General features: G+C 38.1%; 1 long non-coding RNA gene across 1 annotated transcript in view; it reads left to right on the forward strand.

Annotated features, from left to right (window-relative positions):
* Window positions 1-21,430, forward strand: part of LOC118025613 — a 53,176-nt gene extending 31,746 nt beyond the window's left edge. Inside the window, exon 3 of the long non-coding RNA XR_004683366.1 lies at window positions 20,951-21,430. This is a non-coding gene — a long non-coding RNA (uncharacterized LOC118025613). The remainder of the gene's footprint in view (window positions 1-20,950) is intronic.
* The last annotated feature ends 283 nt before the right edge of the window (window positions 21,431-21,713 follow it).

Consider the following 21,713-nt stretch of genomic DNA (forward strand, 5'->3'; position numbering starts at 1 on the left):
AACTCCAAACGAGAGTTCCTCTACTCAATGCTCAGCAAACCAATAAAAACTGACTCTGAGGTTTTGCAGTGAAGAAGATAGGCTATTTATTGGTGTGGCACCACCCAGGAGAATGGGGAGCTAATGCTCAAAAGTCCCCAACTCTCTGATGACTTGGAAGTGAGAGTTTTTAAGGGCAAAATTTGGGGCAGAGATCTTCTGAGAAGGTGGAACCCACTGATTGGGGGCCCATAAGGTCCTATTAGTAGATGCTCTGGTGCCACTTCTTCTGGTGCCCTGGAGGTCTTTTCCATCTCAGGAGGCTTGGAATCTGAAAAATATCTTTATTCTTTACATTAGAGATTTCATTAAGTACATCTGGTGACTCTATCGTTAGGGTGGTGCTGATTAACACCTTGTAAGCTAGTGGAGTTGCATTCCTATAGGTTCCTTGATTGATCCAGCTGTGCCTGGGGTGATATGATCTCTAGTATTCATTCTTTCATCTGAACTGACAAGATGGACATTGGCTTCATAAGCAGAGTGAGAAAAAAGACCAGAAGTTGAGTACAATAAGATTATCTTATAATCAAACAGATTAAAAGCATACATGTACATAAATAACAATAATATAAAACAGAAGACACGATAGAGAGAAATAAGTTACAGAAATAAGTTTCAAGTGAGGAAGAATCTCCCTGTGGACAGGGATGAAGGAGGACCAGGAAGAACATGATAGAGGAGCTGTTAGCTCCAGTAAAGGGCTGTCAGGTCCAGTAAAGGGCTGTTAGTAATGAGCAGAATTTTTGAAAAAGACACAGATACAATAAAGAAGTCAAACTTGACTAAAGTTGAGCCTATTTATGGAGTAGAGAGAGACAAAGTTAAGTGGTTGAAACATATAAAAATGCCATTTTTGTGAGGCAAAATTGCATGTTGCTGTCAAACTGTAGAAGATCTCAAAAGCCAAAATAAGGAGGCTGGGTTTATTTTCTTAAAAAATTGGGCAACCTTGGAGAGGAGGGTATAAATGGGCAATATTCTGAGAAAAAATGCCCTTGATAATCATGAGCTCAGGCTGAAAATAAGAAGAGCAGGTAGTGGGCGCCTGGGTGGCTCAGTTGGTTGAGTGACTGCCTTCGGCTCAGGTCATGATCCCAGAGTCCTGGGATCAAGTCCTGCATCGGGCTCCCGGCTCGGCGGGGAGCCTGCTTCTCCCTCTGACCCTATCCCCTCTCATGCTGTTTCTCTCTCTCTCTCTCTCAAATAAATAAATAAATAAAATCTTTAAAAAAAAAAAAAAGAAGAGCAGGTAGGAGGCCCTTGCAATGCTGAGTGCTAAGTCCCCAAGGCTCCAGCAGACCTCATACCACTCAACAAGTACCTCCTCTTTCCTGCATCTACTTCCTATTCCCTGTACTTTCCTATTTATTCAACATCCTTGACCAATTCCTTTGGCTTCACCTGCTATCCCTGTCCAGTCATAGACTTCTTTCCTCTCCATCTGGATGAGCAAAGCCCAGCTCAGCAGGGATATGGTGTCAGTCTGTCTAAAACAGCTATGGTGATGCTTAGTCCATTTAACCAGAATATTTGTTTATATGTCTCCCTCTTTTCCATGTGACCATGCTCTTCTGAAAGGCAGTCATAACTTTCTGTCTATGTGCCTAGAACCTAGCAGGGTGCTAGGCACATGCCAGGTGCTCAATAAATATTAGTTTAGTGAGTACAATTCCCACCATATCAACTCAGGAAAAAAAAAAATGTGCTTGTTGTATTAAAATCTTCCCTGACCTCCTAGTGAACATTCTGATTCACATGTGTTTAGTAAGCCTATGGCCCAGTTTTTTGGGAATACTCCTAATCTAAGATAATTATAAGTATCTAAAATAATAAAATATAATTTAATCCCTATGGTATTGTTTCACGGAGCCTTATTAATGCATTTTTTAAATTTTCCTTAGGGCTTGTCATGCACAGTTCTGGGCACATATAGATGCCCAATAAATATTTGTATATTGATTGATTAGATAAGCATTTCAGAAATATTACTGACCAGTCCCTCAGAATCATCTAATGATATTAATCTACCGTGTAGTCTTACTATGTGGGACACTGCACTGGGTGCCAAGGGGACCTTGGAAGGTCTGAGGAATGTGCCAGAATCCCAGAAGAAGTTCTTATGGCATCAGCCTGTTTGTACCACTAACCAAATAAAACTTAAAAATTGACCTGATGAGGTGATATAAAAGTCTCTTTAGGCTCATAATTTTCCAAGGCTCATTATACAATTTCACATTAGAGCTTTCGGCTCTTTAGATCAAAAAGTAATAGACCAAAAACAAACTAAGAATATAAGCAATATTTAGACCCCTGTGGGAAGACTCGTCCCCCTCTCAGCTAACTGACTGAACCAGAAAGCCTGATTAGTGTTACAATCACTTCATACTGGAAAGCATTCACTGTACATTAGAACAATCTAATGTTAACCAACATCGTACATTAAACCTAGATCATGTTCACTAGCAGGGAAATCATTTTTAATGGAAAGAATTCAGCTTTAATGTTCTGTAATGGGCCATTGATTAGTATACAAGAGGGTCAGAAGAACTAATTAGAGACTATTTGAGCAAGTGTAAGTAATATGGTTTTCCCAGGTTGCCAATTGGGATTTTAAATCCCAGAGCAGAATACTTACATGCAGATATAGTATCAGATTTTACATGCCTGTGGGATTATTTGAGAGCCCCAAAGCTCACTTTTAATGCCAGGTTGTGAAAATTTGCTTCAGTAAAGCGAGTTTAAGTCACATTTGTCCTTTTGATTTTTATGGGATCTGAGCAGCTAAAAGCCTATTTAGTTTTTCAAAAAATTAGGTTCATGGCATTCTCTTTTTTTTCATTTTATGTACTTCAGTATACAAACATGGAAAAGCAAGATCTTCTCCTTTTTTTTTACACAGTCCAACATTCATGACAATAATTGTCTGAATTGCTCAATTCCCACTATGTTCCTGTTTGCATGCAACACACTTTACCAGCATTTCCTCAATGTGAAGCCCTCCTAACAGTTTCTTTTTTCAGCAGTTGTGAGAAAAGCTGTCTGAGGAGAGGGAGTAATTTTGGAATTTGATAGCAAGGCCCCTGAGGATATGAAAACTTGCTCAAAATGCATTGTACAACTGCCTTAGGCAAGTAAGGTATGCCCAAGCTATGAACATCTGGCTTGCAACTATTATTTACATAATGAACTCATTCTTTCCCACCCTCAGTATTTACCTCAGGATCCTCTGCTTTCTCCCTCAGGGAGTGCTCCAGAATGCAGCTGAGCCATCCTACACCACTCTGGGCCAGCTGGTAGCCAGCATGGCCTCTACTTCCTTACCTCGCTCTTCAAGATCAAGCACATGCTTTGCTCCTCACGTTTTTCCTTTAGGACTTGCACTTCCATTGTTTCCATCTAAGGTATTTTTTTTTTCCTGAATGTGTACATTTCTCCTTTAAGCAACAACCAAAACTCTTCTCCTTTCTTTTTTTAAACCATTCTTTACCTATTACCTCTTTACTTGCTCTGTTTAATTTTAAATCGAGATTATAACCTCTATAAAACAAAAATGTATAAAAGTCAGGCTTATGATAAAGTTATACAAAAGAAGCGTGTTTACCTAAACTTAAAAATAAATTAAGAACAGGAACCAAAATTATCCCCCAGATTAATCTATAAGAACAATGGGATCTACAAATACAATGGAACAAGATGACAATCTGATTCTGAAGGTAAGATAGAATAGCAAAGAAACAAGACTTTTCAAAATAATCTTCCATTAGAAGAGGAGGAGAAGGAGATATATCCTGACACCAACACTTCTATTAAAGTTATAATAGGAACAGGTGGCATTTGCATGGGGTTGGATACGTGGAATAATGGAAAAGATAGCTTCCAAAAATAATCCCACACAAATAACCTGGAGCAGGAATTAGAGATCAGTGGCCGGGGGCGGGGAATAATCGTTATTAAATCAGTGGGTCTAGGACAATTGGTTATCTACACGGAAATTAATTAGATTTGATTCTTAACCCATATCATATCCAAAAATCAGTTACTAATTGTAGATTTAAGGCAAATATGGAAGGTAAAACTATGGAAATTATAGACTAAAATATAGAATATCTTTACAACCTCACAGTGCAGGGATTTCTTAAATGATAATAAAAGTGGCACACCATATAGTAAAAGATTGGTATATTGCTACATTGAATCTAAAAACTTGAATTCATCAAAAGACATAAGGAGTTAAAAGGAAAAATCACAGAGGGGTGCCTGGGTGGCTCAGTCGGTTAAGTGGCTGACTCTTGGTTCCCGGTGAGGTCTTGATCTCAGAGTCCTGAGATCCAGTTCCTAGTTGGGCTCCGTGCTCAGCATGGAGTCTGCTGAAGATTCTTTCTCTCTTCCTCTCCCTCCGCCTCTGCTCTTCCCCACATGTTCTCTCTCTCTCTCTCAAATAAATAAGTAAATAAAATCTTTAAAAAAAAAGAAAGACAAATCACAGAAGACTTTTGCTACACATATTTTTAACAAAGGATTTATATGTAGAACCAATAAGCAAAAGACAACATAATAGAAAAATTAGCAGAAATGTGGATGGGCATTTCACAGCAAAGGCAAATAGCCCCAAGCATATGCAAAGATGCTTATCCTTGGGGAGGTGCCTGGGTGGCTCAGTTGGTTACGTGGGGTAAGTGTCTGCCTTTGGGGCTCGGGGCTCCTGGTCAGGATCTGGGCGGGGAGGGGGGATTGAGCCCCCTGTTGGGGTTTCCTGCTCAGCAGGGAGTCTGCTTCTCCCTCTTTCTCTGCCCCTCGCCCTGCTCTTGCTCCCGTGTGCTCTGTCAAGTAAATAAAGTCTTTAAAAAAAAAAAAAATCCCTATCCTCATTGGTAATCAGAAAAATGTAAATTAAGATCACACTAAAAAAGTGAATAATTGATATTGTGAAAATTAAAATGATGATAAATTAAAAAATTAGGGGCGCCTGGGTGGCTCAGTCATTAAGCGTCTGCCTTTGGCTCAGGTCATGATCCCAGGGTCCTGGGATCGAGCCCCGCATCGGGTTCCCTGCTCGGTGGAAAGCCTGCTTCTCCCTCTCCCACTCCCCCTGCTTGTGTTCCCTCTCTCGCTCTCTCTCTCTCTGTCAAATAAATAAAATCTTTAAAAAAAAATTAAAAAATTAAAATTTAATCAAAAACAAAGTGAGAATCTCTAACACACTGCTGGTGATGATTTAAATTGTTACAGCCACTTAGAAAAAAGTTTATTCTGATGGTACTAAGGAAAATTGAACATAGACATATCCTATTATTCATCAGTTCCATTCTTAAATATATATGCCATGGTCTGAATGTTTGTGTCTCCCCCAAATTCATATGTTGAAAACTAATTCCCAAGGTGATGATATTAGGAGGCAGGGCCTTTGGGGGGTGATTTAGGTCATGAGTCTGGATCCTTCAGTGATTAATGCCCTTTAACCAACTAGAAAAAGCTCGCTTGCCCCTTCTGCCATGTGAGGACACAAAGGAAACGTGGCCATCTTGAAGCTGGGTCCTCATCGGACACTGACTCTGCTGTCACCTTGATCTTGGATTTCCCAGCCTGCTGTGAGAAATAAATATTTGTCTATTAGCCACCCAGATTACAGTATTTTTGTTATAGTAGCCCAAACAGACTAAAGACAGAACATACCACAGAGAAACTCTAATCTTTGAGGAAGGAGACTTACATAAGGATATTCTTAATAGCCCCAAATAGGAAATTATCTCAATGTCCATCAACAGGATAAACCATGGTGTATTCACACAACAAAATGAGACGTAAGAATGAACATTAATGAATTACTATTATATGCATCAGATGAGGCCATTGGCGCAAGGACCCCTGCCCTGGTGTACCGTCCCTGTTCTCAGGGTTGAGACTAGATTACCAGTATTATGCCCATATTCCAGCACTTACAAAAGGGGAAGAAGATGCAGAGACAGCAATTTCCTCTACGGGAATGACTGGAAAGTCACACACATCACTTCTAATCATGCTACCAAGAACTTAGTCATATGAGCATACAATGGGTGCAAGAAAGACCAGAAAACATAATCTCTAGCTAGGCAGCCAAGTGCCCTTTTAAACTCAGGTGGAAGTTCTATTCTTACAGAAAAGAAAGGGAGTAATATGATATTGTAGACAGAGCTGTAGCCGTGTATCAACTCTACCCAATCCCATTCCCTCTACTCTCTTTCTGAACGTAACTTCTATTCCGAAATTCCTGCTTATCATTCCCATTCCTATGTATGTTTCCATGACGATAACTATTTTTTTTTTAGTTTTTAAACTTTATATGCATGGTGTCATACTGAATATATCATTTTGCACATTTTCCCCCATTCACCCTTATGTTTTTGAGGCTTTTTCCTTGTTAATAAATGTAGGTCTAGTTCACTCAATTTACCTGCTGTATAATGTTCATATGTGAATTTAATACAAGCTCTTTCTTAATTCTCCCACTGGTGAAAGTTGGGTTGCTTCCAATTTTTCTCCCAAGTCCAGAGCTCAGAGAAAAGGTGTTAACGATGGTCCAGGATGGGGATAACCACACTCTGAGTTATGTGCTGTGTCGTTACTATGAAAATTAAGAAGGTGGAGGATATTCAGGAAAGGAAAACTTGCTTTTAATCTCCTTCACGGGCACTTTTTCTTCCTTGTTTTCATAAATTACAGTTTTCCCCAAAGTTTTGTCCTCTTCTTGTTCTCTAATCTCTCCCCATGTAATACTGTCTGCTCTAGTGAATCAAAGTATATAGACAGCCGTTGGAGGATTTCTGTCTTCCTTACTGCTTAGAATTCCTCGCTACTCCCTCTTTCCCTCCCTGTCCTTCCCTTCCCTCTGCATCCCTCTCAAAACCACCCCCCACACCCCCACAATATACCAATGGAGAGCAATTCATCTCCCTACCCCCACCTCATTTAATTCTGCACTGAGTTTTTGAGAGTGGGGCATATTTAAAAACTAAAATAATAATACAATTTGAAAAACTGTATATCTAAGCTTTATTAAGTTCTTGACAAAGGCTCTCTGTCCCTCCAGCCTGTGTGCGTTTGTTGTTATTTGCGGCGGGTTTCTTTGGAATGGGGGGGGTGGTGCAGGGAGGAGTGGAAAGGGAGTGGTCATGTTTCCACCTACAAACATGAAGGTATCTATTTGTGACATCCTCCTTTGTGTGTGCGTGTATGAAAACTTGCTTTATGCATCTCCTCTAAGCATGAATTAGCACTAATTGGTTTATATACTTGTTGTGTGTTTCAGCCACTTTCACGCTTTGAATCTTGGGCTTGAATGTAGTTGACAGAGGTAGCACTAATTAATTAATGCTACTTTATTTTGCATACCTGCAGTAGGATCTTGGATATTAATGCAGATTTATGTAAAAATAACCAAATTAATACTGCTGTGACACTTCTTTTAATGGGATCAGAGCTTATTTCTAGATAGAAACAAGTTAAAGTAAACATCTGCCCCTAAGAACTATTTTTCTTCAGCCAGGGTTGATTTTGATCTGTCTCACAGAGTTATTTAAGGAAAAAAAGTTAGAAAACCTCTTAAAATATAACATGCAACTTAAATGCTAAGGCAGCAAAAAAACCTTTTTTGGGTGGGAAAACAAATCAGAGAGTGAAAAAAGGATGGATTCTCTTTCCTGAATCATAACTTAGCTTGAAACACAATCTAGAAACCCTTGACACCACCAGCTTTTTTATGGCTCATGTACTGAAGACCACAATCCACACAGCAGTTTATCCTCTCCTGGTTTCCTATAGGACCTTAATCAAACTGGCTTCCTACGGTCTTGGCCCAGACTAGCAAGAAATCCATCTGGTAGTGTAAGGCTGGGACACTCCTGCTGCACCCCCCATACCACACCCACATTGTAAGTCCAAAGAATCCACTGTCTTTTACTTAAGCAACAAAGAAAGATATACAGCAACACAAAACAAATGATAAAGCTTCAAGGACCTCAAAAATCGGCCTGGAGGATGATGGAAGCTTTGGAGACAGGATCCAATTAAATGGCATAATGCTTCCTTCTTCCACTTTTTGATCAACACTCCTGTGCCCACAAAACAACACACACACACACACACACACACACACTTTGCTTGCTCTAAGAACTTAATTAATATTATTGACCTATTGATTGTAAATAAGAGGGGGGAAAAAAGACCTCCAGAACATATGAGATGACTTTTTATAATGATACATTTACATACTATTGCCACAAACAGGCAAGATTGAGGTGCCCCAAATAATATTTGAGGATATAGAAAGATACGTTGGACAAAAAGTTTAAAGGGTTTTATTGGTGAAGAGGAAGCTATTAAGGGATGTGATGAATCACTAAGTAGATTATATTAGCAGTAGCCATAGTATCTTAAACTTATATGGAACTCTCGATTTAATGACATTTGTGGTAATTTATTTTAAAGGTTTTTTTTTTTTTAAGATTTTATTTATTTATTTGAGAGAGAGAATGAGATAGAGCATGAGAGGGGGGAGGGTCAGAGGGAGAAGCAGACTCCCTGCCGAGCAGGGAGCCCGATGCGGGACTCGATCCCGGGACTCCAGGATCACGACCCGAGCCGAAGGCAGGCGCTTAACCAACTGAGCCACCCAGGCGCCCCTGTGGTAATTTATTAATAATTAAACATAAACTGTACCTTGATTTCCTATCTCTTTAAAATACATATTAAATTTATCCCAGATGTTCATCTACTTTTTCCAACACATCTTCGTTGATTTATGTAGTAGAATAGTCTTCTTAACAAGACTAGGGAAGGGAAGAAAGAAATAAAAATTTTATTGAGTGTCTACCCTGTGCCAAGATACACTACATATGTTATTTCATTTAATCCCCACAACAATCATTTGAGTATTATTTTACCATTCCCAATTTTTAAATGAGAAATCAGAGGTTTAGAAAGCCAAATAACATTTTTAATGTTTCACTAGACGGTGGAAGAATTGGTATTTGAATGGAAGTCCATTTGGCTTCAGATTCCAGCAAGCTTCCTTTCCCCTGTGTTAATCTCCTCCCTAATGAATGTAGAATGTAACTGTGAAGAGATTTTCATGGGAAAATTCTCCCCCATGACCATAATCTGATTTCAAGAATTATTTTAATGGAGAAAACTGACATCAAGTCTCATAGCAAAGCCTGCTAGTCACCAAAACCTTCAGGGAAACTTCTTGGAATACTGATCCCTATAGGTAGTTAGGCAATGGCTTTGCATCCTACTACTAAGTCATTCCCAGACTAAACCTTTCACTAAAATGTGGCTGATTGCAAGTGACTTCCAAATCCAAACAAGCATTTTAAGTCTATTTAATAGATCAATACAGTAATTCACTCCTGGGCCCCTGAAATCATTTGTTTGGACCTGATGTCTATGTAGTCAGATTGAGGTGTACACATTAGCATAGCATAATTACACAAATAACTTGCATTGAAAGATGTTAAACCAATTTAGATTGTGTGAAGCAGGCAGTATTTAACTCATTTCCAAGTGACTGGGACTAAATGGGTCATTATAAAAGCAACGCCTTCAATGAGCATCACAAAGGAAAATAAACCTTTTGGCCAAAAGATACACTCCATCATGTACAGATGCTTCAGAATGCAACCGAGCAGAGGCTAGAAAGAAAAAAGTTAAGAAAACCTAATATAAGTTGAAGGGTGTTTTTTTTAGTCTTTCCCTTCTTCTTTTTAATCATTTCTATTTGACAGTGAAAGAATCTCCCAAGGGAAATAGTGGAGGACCTGTTGCTTGATTGACTTAAACTCAGTGGACAAAACACCAGAGGGGAATAATTTTGCCTTAATTCCCCAGAGGAATGGGTCTATGCGGAACTAATAATAATTTTCCATCTCTAATTTTGATGACACAAAAACCAGAGTTATGTGCTTATTTGATCTAGTGTTGGATCGGATTTTAGCGGCAACATTTCATACCAGCTGAAGTCTGTTAATTATGTGTGCTGGGACACCAGCCAAAAAACTATTACAATAGTCTGAAGGGAATAAAGTAAAAAGTTTTAACATGGATCCTTCCATGAGGAACAGAGAATTGGCAGTAGAAGGAAAATTTCATTACAGCTGAGGTGTGACTCAATGACTCATTTGTCAGATGTCAAAGTAAAAGAAGATTCTCCATGAGAAAAACCAAAGAGATTCCTTTGAAAAGAGAGTTAAAAGGAAGTCCGTTGCTGATCGATGAATGACTCGAGCGTGCCCATAGATGTAATGCTGGTAAGAGTGAAGCCATATAAACATTCATTCATTTATTCAATCATTCAATAAACAGTTGTCTTATCAGCAAGCACTTTGCCAGATGCTGTTACTTTAAAGAGGACTAAGACTCTATCCATGTCTTCAAGAGAGAAGGACAAAGTGGGCAATGGAGATATAAATAGTAATGATGTAAGATCTTGAAGTACAGTGAAATAGAAGCACAGAGAAAGAACATGTCACCTGCCATGGATGGAAGCATAGGGGCATCCTCATAGAGGACAGGAAAGCTGAAATAAATCTGGAAATGTGAAGAGAACTTAGCCACCTGGAGAGGATAGTATTCACAAAATAGGAAACGTCGTGGGCCAAAGGAAAGAAAGTAAAGCCATAGCTGTGTTGGGAACTATGAGGAGTTTGATGTTGCAGCAGAGAGAGCCCTGAAGGGAGAAGGAGAGGCCAGATTATGGTGAGCAATATGAGTCTTCTTTGGGAGCAAGGGCGTCATCCTGGAGAGTGACAGGGTAAAGAGAGGATGATGGCAGCTAAATAGAGAAAGGATTGTAATGTCACCAAAGTAGAGACAGGGTAATCAATAGGAAATCTCTTACAATAATTATGGCAAAGGATAATAAAGGCCTGATTAAGGAACACTAAGGATAAAAAAGAGGAGACAATCTGAAAAATATCTGAAGGTAAAAAGGGTACAGCCCGATGAGTGATTGGATGTGAAAGATAGTGAAAGAGGAGAAATACCCCAAACCACAGAAGTTTAACTGAGAAAGGAGCAGGGGAAAAATGAAAGGTAGCAATGCTTAGCCACAGAGCCAGGATGTAAGCTAAAAGAAAACATAATAAAGCCGTGTAGAGAGAGATGCTCTGAGTAATCCTGGTAAATCATGCCATTTCCCTGGGCTAATGACTTCATTTTTACTTGTCGTACTCCCATTGATGCCATTGAAGGTATTCTGAGCAAGAATCCCCAAAATGTGGATAATTTTGAGCTGAAGGCTCAAATGGAGATCTTGTGGTCCCAAGAGAAACTTTTGCCCCTCCCTTTAGTACCTAGAGGAATATAAATTGGAGATCTTTTCCAGAATTAGAATTATTACCAGAGGTAAATTTTATCGGAGTGACCCATTTGTATGGCAGAGTGAACATCTAATTACCAAACATCTGCTCTTCTTATTGCCCTGTGAATTGCCCTCCTCCCCCCTTGAAGCCCCAGGCCCGTATCCCATTCTTTAGCACAGGATGGCAGTATATACCTCATTTGGTCTTTCTGCTTTTGAACCCCTAAGGTAAGTGGGAATCCCATACACGTGAAATTAAATTTGATTTTTTTTTTTCTGTTAGTCTGTCTCATGTCAACTTAATTCTTAGACAAGCTGGAAGAATCTTTGAATGGTAAATGAAAAATTTTCCTCCCCAACACCATCTAAAACATACCCAAGTTTATTATATTTGTGTTCTGGTGTTTTGTTTTGTTTGTTTCACTAGATAACATATATCTGTATGCTACATATAGAAGTGCCTAAGCACATTTTGGTTGATTGAATTTGAATCTAAATCTGCTAGTACTTACTGTTCCATGCCTTCTTTAAAGTTAGATGCCAAGCAAGTTCTATAATGCTCTTTTAGGCCCATTATTTCCTTCTTTTTTCTTTACTTTTCTAACAGTGTCTCCAACAGACTGAGACACACTGAAAGTTTCTATCCAATCTGATTATCCTGTAGCACAATTCTGATATGAATCAGCATTTTCATTATATAAATCTCAATTTTCAGTTCAAACTACCAGTATTTAAGGCATTACATTTGGAAACTCTGACTCATTCAGAGTTTACCTGTAAGTACGAGCTAGGAAAATGATAAAGATCAGAACATAATTCTGGTAGCTATTTGAACAGATGGAATATCAACATGGCCTTTCTATTCTAATTTTTACTAATCTGCCCTGACATATAAACTTTTTCATTCATTTAACAAGTATTATTTGAGCACTACTTTGAAGCCATTGGATGTTTCCATGGGGGGTGGGGGGCTGGGGAATAGCAAAGCATCCTGCTATTATGGAACTTAATTCTACAATAGGGAAATATTCAATTAAATGTGTGTGTGTGTGTGCACATGTTTGTGTGGTATCTGTGTGGATAGATAGATAAATGGATGGACGGATGGATGGAAAAAAAAAAAAACTTAGGCAGAGTAAGGTATATTGGACTGAGGGGGTTTCTTAGGATGTGGGACTTGCAGTGTTAAAACCAGAAAAATCCCAGGCAAACCAGGACAAGTTGGTCCCCCTAATGTGTGAGTGGGGAAACAGAAAGCAATTTTAAAGAGGAAGCTCAGTGCATGTATGACTGAGAAGATGGTATCTGAGCAAAGTCTTGTTGGGAGTGAAGAAGTTAGACATGTGGATATCTAGGGGAAAAGCATTCTAGACAGAAGAAAAAGCTGAGGAAAAGGCCTTACACTGGTGACATGTTGGGTGTTTATGGACATGGTGAAAATATATATCATGGACAGACAGTGTCTATAAGGCAGCAAAATTAAAAGAGTGAGGTTTGAGCTGGAAGAGCAATATTCAAATCTAGGATATACTACTTCTTAATACTCTGGTACTAGACCTCTCCAAACTCTCTAGAGGAATAATTATACATTATTGGAAATATAAAAACAGTAAGTTTAAATAGTTAGTGATCAGATAAAATTATATTTGTGCTAAATCAACAAACCAAGTGAACTTGGACTCAAAATTCATTTTAGCTGTTTTTTAATACCCTTTGAGTCATTTAGACTCTGTCAAAATAAATAAACCTAACACGAAGCCAATCAGTATAATTTTTCTTCTACATATTTCTGCCTTTACCTTAATAATAAAATATGGGTGTGGAAATCCCAAAACCTTCAATAAATATTTGGTATGATCTTAGTAATTCCAGCTTTAACTGTCCCAAGACTAAGTCAATATTTCACACACACACACACACACACACACACACACCTAGAAACTTGCATATTCTCATCATTTTAGTTCTTGTTGATAGCTTATCTGGATAATTCACACTGAAGAAAATCTTTCGCTGAGAAGGACTTTATACGAATTAGTTAGAGCTATTGTTTTCAGTAAACCATGCAATTGTATTAAATTTCATATTCATTTTGCATGTTGTGGACAGCATTTACCTGTTCAGCTAGAGTGAATACTTCAAATAAAACCAGATTTATGGAGCCCAAATCTTTCCTTCCTGGTCATTTTCTACTCAAGGATACATTTTGGCCTAACATGAACCAAATCACAACAGAAGTCTCTTTCTTTTCATTTTTTACCACATCCTAAGCAATTCCTCCAAGGGCTTCCTCAGAGTTATCTGCAGATGGGAAAGACAATTCACAATGCAATAAAATTTATAGCTCATAAAATTATGAATAAGCCAAACGTTAAAAAAGAAAAGTTAAACTAGGTTTAAAATGATTTTTATAATATCAGCCACATGAATTGACACAGAAAATGAATTGCCAATGTGAGGAAATGCAACAACTAAATGTTCTGTGCTCTCTGGGTGTTAAATGGAGACTGTCAGCACAACACAAAGAGATTGAGGAAATAGTCATTGATTTCTCTCAGTAGAGGTGGCCAAAGTAAGACCCAATGTAGATTCTTTAAAGCAGATTAACTGGGTATGACTATAAGTACCAATAAGTACCAACTATAAGCCAAAAAAAGGAAGTACTTGAAAATTAAAGGATGAAGTGAAATGAGTCAACTGAAATCATCTGTGTGGCTATTTTTGTTAAAAACATTAAAAATACAAGCAAATAAAGAATTAAACAATCTAAACTTTTCTTTCTCTCAGTACTGGAAGTTCTTTTTAAAAAGTAATATTAGAATACTTAGCAATATCAGAATAACCTGAGTCTTTCACTTCACTAACCTTCTTACCATGGATACCCTTGGCAACAAAGACATCAGTATCTAGAAGGATGGTTGATGAAAGCAGATATAAATATCTAATCCAGAACTGTCAAGCCCCCCCACAAGGAAGTGTCCTTGGTGGTCTTCTTTTCTATCTATACACACCTTTCCTGGATGACCTCATCTATTCTTTTCATTCTAATGATGATCTATACATTGATGATTCTTAAAACAACATCATTATGGCTCATATTCTTGTGCCCCAGGCTCATATTTCTTTCATTGATATCTGAATGTTTCTTAGTAACTTCAACCATATGCCTCTATTCAAGCTCAGTATCTGGTCCCAACCTGCTCTTTCTTCTGTATTTTCCAACCCAGTCAAATATTATTCACCCACATGTGTAGGGAGACCCAGGAAAGGGGGAATTAAGTCACCTTTTTTGTATCTCTGGCCCATTCCAACCAGTCAGAATATTTGGTCATCAATACCTAAGACATGTCTTTTGAGATACTATTTCTGTCCATCTCTATTATTACTTGCTCATTCCATGCTTTCCTCCTAGTTGGCTCTGTATCACTGGGGTGTGCCCTCGGAAAATTCTGTTTCTGAAGCTCCCTTACCATTTGGTTTCTGCTTCAGTTTGTTCAGGTTCAGTGGCACATGTGGAAATTGGAGACCTGGAGAAGGGGGAGGATCAGGTTATTCCGAGCCACACAGTGACCCAAATATTCCAGGTTTATCAGACTTCAGGGTTTTGCTCATACTCTGGATAGAACTCTTTTTCACCTTTTCCATAAGGCAAGTTCCTACTCTCTTCAGGCCCAGCTCAAATGTCAATGGATTGTCTCCTCACCTCACCTCTTATATAGGCATCTTATATAGGTGTCAAGTAACATGCTTTGAGCACTTTGAAAACACCTTCAGTATAGCACTTAATGTACAAATGAAATTGGTTCCTCATCAAAGATATTATTAAGTCACATAAAGTACATTTTATTTCTTATATAACTTGACATTTAACATTCAGTACTTTTTAAATCTACTGGGCAATCCCATCCTTGCTGCCACACCCATTTTCTTGTTATGTTTCCACTTACACTTACACTCTTTTTCTGTCTTAAAATTCTCCAAGATGTTTTGTATTGCCTTTGTTTTTCTCTCCCCACCCTTCTTGAATGGCATCAACTACTTCTATGTTTCCATCTAGCACCAGTAAATAGATGACTCAGTCTGTATCTCTGGTCCATGTTTGCCTCTACAACTTCAGATATGAATATACTGGATATCTCTTTCTGTATGATCCATGGCTTCTCAAAAACCTCATAACAAACTTAGTTCATTATTTTCCTCAAGCCCATCAAGTTTCCCACCACAACCCTCCACCAACTTGTGTCTCAGGAAATATCATTGTGAAATTTCTCCAACCAGAAGCCTAGGAGTCAAAATTGATTTCTCCTCCCCTAGCACAGATATTTAAATCAGCCAGAAATATTTGTAAATTTTCCCTCTTTCATAACTCACTAATGTGGTTTTCTATCCCCATTAAAACACCCTTAAATAAACACATGAAAAGATGTTCACCATCACCATTCGTTAGGGAACTGCAAATCAAAACTGAGATATCACCTTACACCTGTCAGAATGGCTAGAATCAAAAAGACAAGAAATAACAAGTGTTGTCAAGGATGTGGAGAAAAAGGAAACTTTGTGCACTGTTGGTGGAAATGCAAATTAGTACAACCACTGTGGAAAACAGTATGAAGATTTCTTAAAAAATTAAAAATAAAGAATAGAATTACCATATGATCCCGTAATTCCTCTACTGAGTATTTATCCAAAGAAAACAAAAACACTAATTTAAAAAGCTACATGTACCCCTATGTTTACTGCAGCATTATTTGAAATAGCCAAGATATGGATGTAATCTAACTGTCCCTCCATAGATGAGTGAATAAAGAAGATGTTGTATATATAATGGAATATTACTCAGCCATAAAAAAAGAATGAGATCTTGCCATTTGTAACAACATGGATGGACCTGAAGGGTATAATGCTAAGTGAAAGGAGTCAGACAGAAAAAGACAAAAGACAGATGATTTCACTCACATGTTTAAAAAAAACAAACAAACAAATGAACAACAATAAAAGAGAGACCAAAAAAAAAAAAAAAAGACTCTTAAATGCAGAGAACAAACTGGTGGTTACCAAAGGGAAGGTGAGTGGAAGGATGCGTGAAATAGATAAAGGAGATTAAGAGTACACTAGTGATGGGCGCCTGGGTGGCTCAGTTGGTTAAGCGACTGCCTTCAGCTCAGGTCATGATCCCAGAGTCCTGGGATCGAGTCCCGCATCGGGCTCCCTGCTCTGCGGGGAGCCTGCTTCTCCCTCTCCCACTCCCCCTGCTTGTGTTCCCTCTCTCGCTGTGTCTCTCTCTGTCAAATAAATAAATAAAATCTTTATAAAAAAAAAAAGAGTACACTAGTGATGAGCACTGAGTAATGTATAGAAATGTGGAATCATTATATTGTACACCTGAAACTAATATAACACTGTATGTTAATTATACTTCAGTACAAAAAACAAAGTCCTGGATATCCCAAAACACACAGCCACCTCATCAGTTGGAATGGGGACAGGGAAAATTTTCCACACTGAATGCCTCCTCACATTGTCCACTAGCCACTGTGGTATCTCTGTAGTAGGTCTGGAGGAAATGAAGCTCTTTCCTCACTGAGCTCACACTGTAGTCCTCCATAAGAATGTGCAGGTGCTCCATACTGCTCAGTAATGGTGAGTTTGCCTGCCCCCTGTTGGCTTTTGGGCTCAGCACAGAGCGCTCAGAATTCAGCGTTTTGGTGGACATGCACCTTCTGCCGTCTGTCAAGGGCAGTGCAGGATGATCTGTGTTCACTGGAGATGGATGGGCAACCCCCACCCCCATCCCCAGCCACTACTACTAATATATATTTAATATCAAATGAGGAATACCACACACTGAAACAAAAAACATCTTGGTATAAAAAAACGTTTAAAAATACCCTTAAATAGACTCTCATCACTTATCACCGAGATTGTTTCTATACTAATCAATTTCTATGGCCTCCTGTTCATTCTTCACATTGCTGCTAGAAAAATGTTCCTCATTGCTCCTTAGAATATAGTTCTGACTCCATCAATCTGTAGGTGGAAACTTTTGATGGCATTCTACTAAGTTCAGAATAAAATCTATACTCTTTATCATGACAAAAGACTCCACAATTTCACCTCATCTAACTTATCTTTCACCACATCTTCTTTTCACTGTGCTCTAGTACTATCAAAATATCTGCAGTTTTTTGGTTTCCCGTATCATCGCCTGTGGCTCACTCCTCCCTCTTCCCAGAATGCACTTCCTTTCTTTCTTGGCCTAGATAACCCATTGCTCTTCCATTGAGATTTCATTCAAGCATACCTCCTCCAGAAAGCTTTTTGTATACAGTCACATTAAGGCGTATTTTATCCATTATCCCATAGTGCCCTGTGCATACTTCTATGAGAACAGTTGTCACTGTTTTCTAATTTTATTTTTATTTCCATCTCTACCACCAGACTATGAATTCCTTGAAGGCCAGATCTGTGTCTTTTTCTCTGAGTCCTCTCTACTTATTATAGTTTTCTAGCACAAACAAATATTAAATAAATATTTCTTGGTTGAATTAAGTAATCTTTTCATAGTTATATGTTTATATGGCATATCTAAAATACATACTTATTGGAGGAAATTGAAGGTTAATGATCAGATCTTATTCACCCTTGAATCCTTAGCATCAAGCAGAATGCCTGACATACAAGTATTCAATAAATGTTAAATTTTTATTGGTCCTAAATGCTCTAGATTGAGTTGATTTGGTGCCTGAGTTCACTGGAAAACCATACCAGTCCTCTACTTTCTTGTGCTATGCCAAACTATTGAGGAAGTTAGTCTGTCAGTCTGTCTTTTGAGGACCTATATTAAGCAAATACTGTGAAAACCGTAAAAGGTTTGGTCTTTGTTCTCTTGGAATTTTATAATCTAAATACCTACATAGCTGAATATATGAGTTTAATATCAGAGTCTGTCATATGGACGAGACAGACAGGATCTTACTCTTCCTATAAAATAGTTCAACACTCCCCTTACCCTCCATGGATTCACAGATAACATTGTTCCCATCTGTGGATGCTATTTTACAATACAAAAACTTTTCTAAAATCCATATCAAGAGCTAGGAAATGAGTCAGAAAAAGACCTCTCACTCTATGAGATAACTTGCTCTAATTTCCTCATTAGTGAAAACGACATCATCATAAAGAATATCTGCCAACAATCTGATATAAAAATGTACATGCATCATGAAAAATAATTGCTGTTCAATTACTACTGAATTATAAAGCCGTCGTACAGGTGCAATAATGCAAGAGCTTTGAAAGTATGAAAAACTGCTTAGCTTAGGTAATTACATGTGTTCGAATAAAGTCCCCAAAATAAAATTTGCAGAGTTTGAAAAAACAATAAAATCAGAACCAAAGTGCTATTTATAGCTATATATTTTTTAATTTTCTGGTTTTTTTCTCTTGTATAAATTTTGAAAGACCAGGGATAATAATTTTTAACTCTGGGGTCCAGAGAAAGAGAGCAATGTAGTAGCTCTTCCTTTGCTTTCCACCTTCCCCACCTCTCAAATTGGATCCACAGGGGCAGTACCACGAAGATAGAAATCTAGCCATAACCAAGGTAATTGTATCTTTTAAAATAGTTAAATCTTACTTATGCCCTCTGCATAGTTTACATATACAAAAGGAAAAATTTATAGGAAGACAATTCCATTACTACTGTGAAAGGGATATATTTCTTGTAAATTTCCAAGGTCTTTAGCAAGGGAAATTAGAAGCAGAGAACCAGAAAGGGCCTTAAATCTCATCTACTCCAAGGCCCTTAGTCACTGTTTAAGAAAACGGAGGTCTTAAAAATTTTATTGTACACACTTGTGTAGACAGTGGAAGAACTGGGTCTAAAAGCATTTCTACAATATTGCAGATTTGATTAAGCATAAGCTCTATTGTTCCAGGTCAGTTTCTAATTTTCAAAGTACTCAAATTTCAAAGCTCTAAGACTTATTTTTACCCAACTGCAATGTTATAAAAATAAAATTAGACTGGCAGCAAAGGGACATGAATTTATGGCAGGACAGGTTATTAATTAGTTAAAATAGCTTAGACCAGTCATTTCACCTCTCAGACCTTCAGTTGTAAAACACTGTGAAGCAAGGAGCGTGGCCAAAATGCCCTCTTGCAGATCTAAAATCATACAAATTTGAAATTAGAGGATAGTTGGTCTAAAATTATGGGTGTCTAAAAAGAGATACCGCCGGTCTTATCTGTGTATCCACCATCTCCAATACTCCCCCACCAATGGTAAGACATCTTGCTTAGGGAGCCATCATTCCTTTAAAGCACGTCTGTTAACTTACGGCCAAGCTCATATTCTAAACAAATGATTGGTTTAAGAGCTGGGAGGGAGGGGTGTGGAAGGGGCTTTAACATTCATCATTATTTTAAGTTTTCAAGACCAGTGCTATAGAAGTTAAATATTTCCTCCTACATATTTTCCCCAAAATTGGTGCAGGCAAAACCCAAATCTGAGATGAATGACAGGGACTTAGTTTCACCTTCTCGTTGATTAACATAATACATGATCCAACTGCTTTCATTTTTCTTTTAATGAAAATATAATCTAGTGTTAAAATAACAGCCACATTGTTTAGTTTACCCCAAGAAATAAGAGGAAGTGACTCAAAGAAATTTAAATTATATTCATATTTTGTAATTAATTTTAAAACAACTAAAGCATATCCATTTTCCTATTTTAATAAAAACTTTAATTTTTTCTCAAAAAAAGATTATTGTTGTTCTACAGTTTATGTTTAGCATTGGCTATAGTCTCTTATAGCCATCTGTAGGCCCCTTCCTTGGGGGTGGCATAATGCCCCATAAATTCTCATGAAATTTGAACGGTATTCAATAGAGGTGATTAGCTAGAAAGCCATGTTCTAAGCTTTCTTTGCTTTGGGAATGTTTAACATTGTTATACAAAGTTTCGTTGGAGATACCTTTCACCTGGGCTCAAAGCAAGAAGTAACTCTTTCCACATGCACAAAGAAAGCGAATTTGATTCCCCTCTTTCATGGCCTATCAAATATGATGTTGGGGCCTCAAACTCCATCTGTCACATAGTAGTCATCTTCCTTTACCCCAGATCTGTTCCTTTGTGCTGCATAAGACCGCTACCCACTGAAATGTCTACACTAGAAAGCTGTACATCATCCTTAATGCCCTTATTTCCTCATGCCACACATCCAAGGAGCCCTAAAGCTTCTGTGTCTGCTTTTCTATCAAACCCTAGTACTTTTTTCCATTTATTTTCCCTAGATTACTATATTAGTACTCTAAGTGGTGGTGGTGAGAAAAAGAAGTATCTAGAAATTATTGGGTCTTGCCAGTACCTCTTAACTCATGCCCATACTTCTGATCTTGAATAGAAAAAAAAATGATTTCGTATGAAAAGCTTTAGTCCTTTATACCTTGCTTTTGGTAGAAATTCATTCTACTTAGATAAGTCTGGCGTATGGAAGAAAACTGACTTCGAGAACCAGTCAAAACTCTGTCTCATAAAGCCATTTATGATCTGTTTTTTTATCTTTTCAGCTTCAGGATTCATGTCTGCCCAGATCCTTGTAGCTCCCTGATCCAGATCTTCTGAATCTGCTCCTGCCTCAAACCATTGAAAAAAAAAAAAAACTTCTTAGGTCCTTCAAGAGTAAACGTTCTACATTACAGAGAACAAGCTCTCTGTTAGAAGCACCTCTCACCGTACATATTTTCTCCAAGCTGAATTCTATCCCTCAAAAGAACCCAAGCAGAGATATTGCTTCAATGGGAACCCTTCTGTGAACTTGCTGAGGTTGGGAAAGAAGCTCTGCTGTATGCTCTGTGGCCCTTTCTTTTTCCTCCATCATGGCACACAGCTCACTGGACCGTAGTTCTTGCTGGATCATTGATATTCCTTATTGCACTGTAGCCCCAGAAAGCCAAGGCTAGTATTTCGTCGTTACAGGATCCTCAGAGCCTGGCTTCTACTAGGTGCTTAATAAATATTTGGTCGTGGTCAGATAAGGTCCACTGGTGCATAGGAACGCTTTTGTTTCCTTCATAACATCTCAAGGACGTCAAATCCTTAACCATTCTTTCATTTATTCACTCAGGAAGTCAACTACACATTTATCCATTTAAAATGTTTTAATATATAGGCATCAAGTGGATTTTACCTAGTTATTAAGAGTCAAGATCCTGGTAGCAGACTGGGAAAAACTAAACGAAGAGCACTCCTTGCAGAACTCTGATGGAATAAAGGTTATTTGTGTCTGAATATGGCAAACATCACAGCGACCCTCAGCCCCTAGGCACACGC

Source organism: Mirounga leonina, unplaced genomic scaffold (genome assembly GCF_011800145.1).
Source record: "Mirounga leonina isolate KUSES-001 unplaced genomic scaffold, KU_Mleo_1.0 Mir_201, whole genome shotgun sequence".
NCBI classification, from domain to species: domain Eukaryota; kingdom Metazoa; phylum Chordata; class Mammalia; order Carnivora; family Phocidae; genus Mirounga; species Mirounga leonina.